Raw genomic sequence first — 6,846 nt, forward strand, 5'->3', positions numbered from 1 at the left:
ATAAAGGCCTTCACGGGATCTGGGAGGCAGTGGGCAAGTTTATCATCAGAGCTGTGCTAGGCCCCGGGGGCAGACTCCACCCCTCCCTCCATCCCACAAATAGTAAGAACAGCCACCTGTGGCTATCTTCAGGCTTAAATGAGGAAACGGCGGGCACGACGATCCCCCCGAATTTAGTAGCTAGCATTGGTGGTCTCCTATATGAGACGAAGTTTTGTGTTTTCAAAGTTAACTCTTTTGGGCTCCCCAATACTCCTCCCAAAGCCAGGGTTCTTAAGTGAGGTAACAGCCGAACCCCTCCAAAGAGCTCCGTTCAGTCTCAATCCCCGAAATCGGGCGAGTTAACCCGGAACCCAAACGGGATGAATGGTCCCTCTAACATATGGCAGCTGTGAGGGTGGGACGAGGGGGAGCCCTACACAAGCCATGTGTAGCACCCTTTCTGGTTTACAAATATTTACGTCCGAAATTGATCGATTTATCCACAAGTCATACGAGCCCCTACAAATGCTCGTTAGCGGACGACCCCCCGAAGCACAGAACTTCTGACAAGCGTGGCCCCGGGGGGTACGCCGAAAGGGGCGATGGACCTTCACCTAAGTGGGGCCGCGGGCCAGAAGAGCAGGCGGGCGAAGGCTTAAGCGCCATCCTGGGTTAACGAGGGGAGGACGAGGCTCAGCACGCCCATGAGGTCGAGGGAACCGCGGAGAGATCCGGCTCCGACTCCTCCCGCGTCCTCCCCCTGGAAGAGAAGGCGGCGTTGCCCGGCCAACGAACCCCTCGGGGCCCCCGGAACCCTCCGCCCGCGGCCGCGTTTCCGGACGGACACGCGGGGGCAGGACCGGCCCCGCGGCTCCCGGAGGGAACGTTTAAAGGACCCAGCTCGAGACCCACGGGCGGTGGATGGGTTGGGGCGGGGCCCGTTGAATTCCCGATTTGGAGCTTTGACATCCGCGATTTACATCGTTTTAAACACACCCGTTGATGGGAACTCCTGGCTGAAGCACTGGGTGTGAACGGCAGCTGGGGATGTTCACACTGGCTGGATTGGTTTTCCCCTGAGAGAGTCGGCAGAATCCCGGGACGGTCCCCGCCCTCCGTTTTCCTCTGAGCAGAGGCCACCCCCGAGGATGAAGCGTTCAGGGAGGCTCGGCCGCGGCGTGTTCCCTGAACTGGGGCTGGGAAGCGCGCGGAGGGGCAGGCAGGGTCGGCCCCCAGCCCTCCCACCCGGCAGACACAGACCCCTGGCCTGGAGAGGAGGAGCGGCTCCTCAGCTTCCCACTAGAACGGGCCGAGCTGGGAGTCCATCCCCGAGTCCTCCTTCCCAGTCCTCTGCTCTTTTCCGCTTTCCTGACGCCGTCTCAGCCCCCGAGGTGATAGGCACGCAGGACTCTGGGGGATGGCAGAGCTAGAGAATAGGGTTTAGCGATTACACGAGGCTTTGCCAAACTTAACATTTTGTAATTCCATTCCACAAAAGTGTATTGCGTCTCTGAGGACAAGGCAGTGTAGTGGGCATCTTGAGAAATCTAAGACGAATCCTAAGCCGTCGCTGCCCTTAAGGAGATTACAAGCATGCTATAATTACATACAGGGCTGTATCTCTAATGACCCAACCACGGATTTCGCTCTCTGGTTTGTTTTGGTTTTGTTTTGTTTTCTGAGCTCTGAGTACATCCCCAGAGAGTCAGAAAAATAAAAGTTAAACACAAGGAAATGAGGGAGAAAGCCAGGGGAAAAAAGAAAACTAGAACTACCTAAAACACTGTGTTAACGGCATTTGCTGAGTGCCTTCTGTAGGTTAAAGCATCATTCTAAGAGGAGAAATAGAAAATAAACATAAAAACATATGATCTCCACTTGCAGTTTTCACTGCTCTTTGCTGTGGCAGGGTATAAACCAAACAGATAGTTGAAGCAAAATGAAAAAGAAAAATCAAGAAACTTACTAAAACTTACTATTTAATTTTAATGAGAAAAAATAGTAACTTAATTAGAGCACATTAAATAGTAAGTTTTTAACTAGAAAAGTGCCTGATGAGCCATCAGTTTCTATAAATTTAAAAAGATTACATATACAGACATATATACTAAATACCCTTTTATGAGATGAAGTGGTGGATTTCAATTTTATATACAAATTATGGTAATGAAACAGGACAGATGAAGTGGTGTAGGTGAAGAGACAAGATATTGCAGATATACAGAGGAAAGATGAAAGTTTGTACTAGGGGTGTTCGAACATGGTATTCTCTTCACCGCAAAGATAGAACTGTGCCTTAAAGGCAGTAGATACTACACTATATAACTTAATCATTAACTTACACTCTGATTAAGCAAACGCAGAGTAAAACTTTCAGTTGTCCCTGAGATTTGAAATGTTTTACAGCATCAGGGATAAAGAAAAGCCAATGTTTTCTCTTTTTTATTTTGGTAAACGTTATAATGTAATTGAAAAAGTTGAGGGGTGTGTATATATCAGGTGCATTTTTCCCCAAGAACCTGTGTTAAAATAATGTTCTGCTTAATAATTTACAAAATTATCAAAGACTTACGCATCTTAATTTTCAGTTATGTACAGCATTTGCTGCCAAATGATGTCATAAAGTTATGAAAGTTTGAGTGGAGGAGTAGAAATTTAAGATGCTTTGTGGGGGGCCTGTTTCAGGTGTAAAATAATATGAAATAATTTGAAAGGTAGTTGGGTCTGGAATGATAACATCTAACTAATAAAGTAAACATAATTCATAATTAGCTTTTGAAGGAAAAAATTAAGAGGTGCTTTATTTCTCTACAAAATCATTGTTATGTAATAAGAAAACAGATACATATTAAATTCTGTTCAAGTTTTCAAAAGGCAGTCTATTTGTGAATTCATTTTAATGTTTTCTCTTCACATCCCCTTTGAAAAGCTTCTCAAATACACTTTAATTCTGACTCCTGTAGTTTCCCCCCTTGGTCCTCACCACAGGCAATTTTGTCAATCATGCCTTAAAATAAAATAATCACTAAAAGAGAGTATATGGTATTTTTAGGGTAATATATAGATCTATAGCGTTAAATCAAATGTATGTTTCTCAGGGACAGAACACTTATTGCGAAGAAAATGTCCTAGAAATAAAACAGACAACATTGTCAGAGTAAAATTACTGTCATATCCCACACTTAAAAAAAAAAAATCTGTCAGCAACTATTAGGCGTACAGCGGTTGTCACTTGGAGCCCACGGAGTGTTTTGAATGTGTTTGCGAGCATATGCTATTATTATAAGGCTTTCTCAGCAAAAAAGGAAATAAGAAGAGCATGCCAAGAGCGGCCAATCTAATCAGGATTTGCAGAAATCACAAGTCGGAATTTGCAGACCCAAGAATTCTTTTTTCCAGAGTAAACACTCTTTACTCCATAAACAAGTCATCACCAAACAGTCCTTCCCTCCTCGCCCTCTCGCCAAAGTTATCTGGCCAATTTCGCACTTAATATTCCAAGAGGCACAAACATGCCTCAGACTTTTAAAACTCTGATCCAGAATTAAGCCACAACCCTGGCCGAAGAGTTCAGAAGTTCAAACCCCCTTTAGAAATTACTCAAGGAGATGAGAGAGAACCTGGAAAAGGAAGACTTTCGTCTTTGTTACGCTCTGCCATCCGTCCGGGAGCCGGGACCCATCCTCCAGGGCTGCAGGGCTGGCGGACGCAGCCCCCCGCTCGGCCCGAGCGCCCGCCCTCCGCCCGCCGGCCGGGGCCCGCGCCCTCACCTGCTCCCGCTCCCGCTCCCGCATCCTCGGGGCCGCGCGCCCGCTCAGCGGCCCGCCTCCCGGGGCCCCGCCGCGCGGCCGCCGCAGCCGCGCCCGCACTCCAGCCGGCGCCGCGGCGCGCTCATGGGGCTCGCATGCCTCACTTCCTGTCTCCCGAAACCCGGCCCGCAGACCATTCCCCAGATGGGCAGAGGCCGGCGGCCGCCGCGGCGGGGGAGGCCTGGAGGTGGCAGCGGCCGGCGAGGAGCGCTGCACAAAGAAACCAGTTGGGGCCCGGGGCGGCAGGAAGACGCACGCAGGGCACGGGACGCGCGGCCGGAGCAGCGGGGCGGCCGGGCCGGGCGGGCGGATCCGGGGAGGCGGCGGCGGCCCGTGACCTCAGAGAGTTGGAATGCGGGCGGCAGGGCGCGGGGGAGGCGCGGACAGCTGCGCCCGGCCGGCGGGGAGGGGGCGCGCCGCTGCTTTTTTTAATCATATGACCACTTATTTTAAGAGTTTCCAAATAAAGCAAGGCTTTTAATAAAAATGAGGGGAGGGGGATATGATTTCGGTTCCAGGTAAAGGGGTTTAGTCCTGTGTTGTTATTAGGTGGTCTGTAAAATGCTATTATTGCTGGAGTTATTCGTTGACTCTTGTACATTTCTGAAAACAATACAGGCGTTCTCTTTCTTTCTCTCATGTTTACATCTAAGGATATACCCCATGAAAAACACTGATTAGTAGTGGATGGGAAAGTCCCCTCCCCCCAAAAAAGGTTGATATGCCTCAAGTGACCTGTTGGTCTCCAAAAGAGCTGTATGCATATGCAACACAAAGTAGAGCTATTAGGGACGGGGACTGCAGAGTCCAGTTGTCTGGGTTCAAATGTCAGTGCCAACGCTTACTAGCTGGGTGACTGTGCAAATTTCTTAACCTCTCTGTGCCTGCTTCCTCTCCTATAAAATGAGAATAATAATAATCACTATCCAGTAACTTGTGTAACATAGATGTGAAGTGTTTCATTTAATTCTTGGCCCTGTTAGCAATGTTTATCATTACACGGTATTATTACACTGCGTTATTAGTATTACTGTACTGCAGCGCTTCAGCCAAGGAATAAAACTGTGTGACCCTAACACCATCACGATAGGGTGTTTGATCTTTACTTGGCATGTGATTTGAGTGATTGGAGCAGAGAAGTTTTATTATGTAAATTTTAATTTGTGATTTTTTTAAAATTCTGTTGTTTCTGTGTAAGCTTTTTCATGTTATATTTCACAAATCTCATTTTCTTCAACAATTAACACTTCTGGAGTACTTACTATGCATAAGTCGTGGTCTCTGCAAACAAAGCACTTCTGGTGTGGTGGGTGATAAATACACCTACACACCACACACACAGTACAAACCAGGCCTCAGTGGGGAGTGCCATCACAGAGGCGTGAGTGCCGTGGGAGAACAAAGGCCGGCGAGACTCACTTTGGGTCAGGGAGCTAAAGGCAAAGAAGATTACCTGTGTTACTAACGGAAGAAAATAAATCAGTTCTGGTTGTAATGGATATTTCAACTGGACACTATGAGGGGGTCAATTTGTGTGAGGAAAGAAAAGAGACATGCACTTTTCTGGTCTCACAACCTAGAAAAATTGAAAGTATGTGTGACACTTTTCCCTTCCTCATCTCCAGCCTGTCATCAAGACCTGATATTTCCTCCTTTGAAATATCTCACAAATTCTTTTTTTCCTCTCTGTTCCGTGACCCACCCCCATTCTAATCCAAACCCTCATCATTTTACATCCGGATTATTCCAACAAGGGTGGTCTCCTTGCATCTAGTTTCTCAGTTCTTTCTTCTTTCCATACTAATACCAGGTTTACCTCTCCCTTGGGCTTATCACTCCCAATGGACCCCAAGGCTAAGCTTTTTTGCCTGACCTTTAGAGCCTTTCTAAACTGGCCTCAGCCTCTCTGACCATCCTTATTTCTCCCTTCACCCCGGATGCCCCCATCAAGCTGTTTCTCCTGGCCCGGAACACCTCCTGTCCCCCTGCCATTTGTCTAAGCCTTCCGTTTCTCTCCAACCCTCCATTCCATCCTCTCTGCTTCCAAGACAAATTTTTAGCCACCCCATTCCACAGGGATCTCCACACTTGGCAAGAACTTTAAAAACGGTTTCATGAAGGCTTCTTTTATATCTCCTAGAATTCCTAGGACACTGCTGGGCAGAGAGTAGGCACTAAATAAAAACTTGTTAATTGAATTGGGAAGAAAATAAAAGAATTTTAAAAATAGAAAATGATCATAAAACGCAAGCGATGTTAGACGACTGAGTTGAACTTCCTCCTTCACAGACCACAAGTGTCATTTGCTGACCAAGTTCTTAAGCTCCGCTTTCCCTCAACCATGTTAATTTGACAGTAACATCCCCATAACAAGCTGCTTGAACAATCCCTTCAAAGTGTTAGACATAGGGGCTGGCCTGGTGGCGCAGCGGTTAAGTTCCCACGTTCCGCCCCTGCTGCCTGGGTTCACCAGTGCGAATCCCGGTGTGGACATGGCACCAGCTGGCAAGCCATGCTGTGATAGGCATCCCACTTATAAAGGAGAGGAAGATGGGCACAGATGTTAGCTCAGGGCCAGTCTTCCTCAGCAAAAAGAGGAGGATTGGCGGCTGATGTTAGCTCAGGGCTAATCTTCCTCAAAAGAAAAAAGTGTTAGACATGAAATTATTATAGGCTTATGTTTGTATGGAAGGAAGTGAAGGAATTTCTATGGTCGAACCCCAAAAGATAGAAGTGAAAAGTCTTGAGCCAGCCTTGATGGCCTAGCAGTTAAAGTTCGGCCCTCTCTACTTGCAAGACCCTGTTAATTTCCCAGTCCCAGAAGCACCCTCCCCCAACTCCCCCACCTCCCCCACCCCCCTGTCTGTTAGTTGCCCGTGCTGTCACAGCAGCTCAAGTAGAAGAACTAGAAGGACTTACACTAGAATATACTATTATGTAGCAGGGCTTTGGGAAGGAAAAAAATCTCCTTTCCACCCTGCCTGCTAGACACCCAGCTCTCCTGCTGGGAGTAACCAGTGTTACTATAATCCTATGTATCTGTCTTGAAATATTC

The 6,846-nt window shown here is 47.5% G+C and overlaps 1 protein-coding gene across 3 annotated transcripts in view; it reads right to left on the bottom strand.

The window, feature by feature from the left end:
* Positions 1-3,892, bottom strand: part of PTPN21 (protein tyrosine phosphatase non-receptor type 21) — a 77,919-nt gene extending 74,027 nt beyond the window's left edge. Inside the window, exon 1 of one of the 3 annotated variants that reach the window (XM_070593701.1) lies at positions 3,753-3,892. The gene's annotated coding sequence lies outside the window, so the exon portion shown is untranslated. The other 2 variants (XM_070593702.1, XM_008521426.2) reach the window with 2 other exon arrangements.
* Between the last annotated feature and the right edge of the window lie 2,954 nt (positions 3,893-6,846).

Source organism: Equus przewalskii, chromosome 25 (assembly GCF_037783145.1).
Source record: "Equus przewalskii isolate Varuska chromosome 25, EquPr2, whole genome shotgun sequence".
Classification (NCBI taxonomy): Eukaryota; Metazoa; Chordata; class Mammalia; order Perissodactyla; family Equidae; genus Equus; species Equus przewalskii.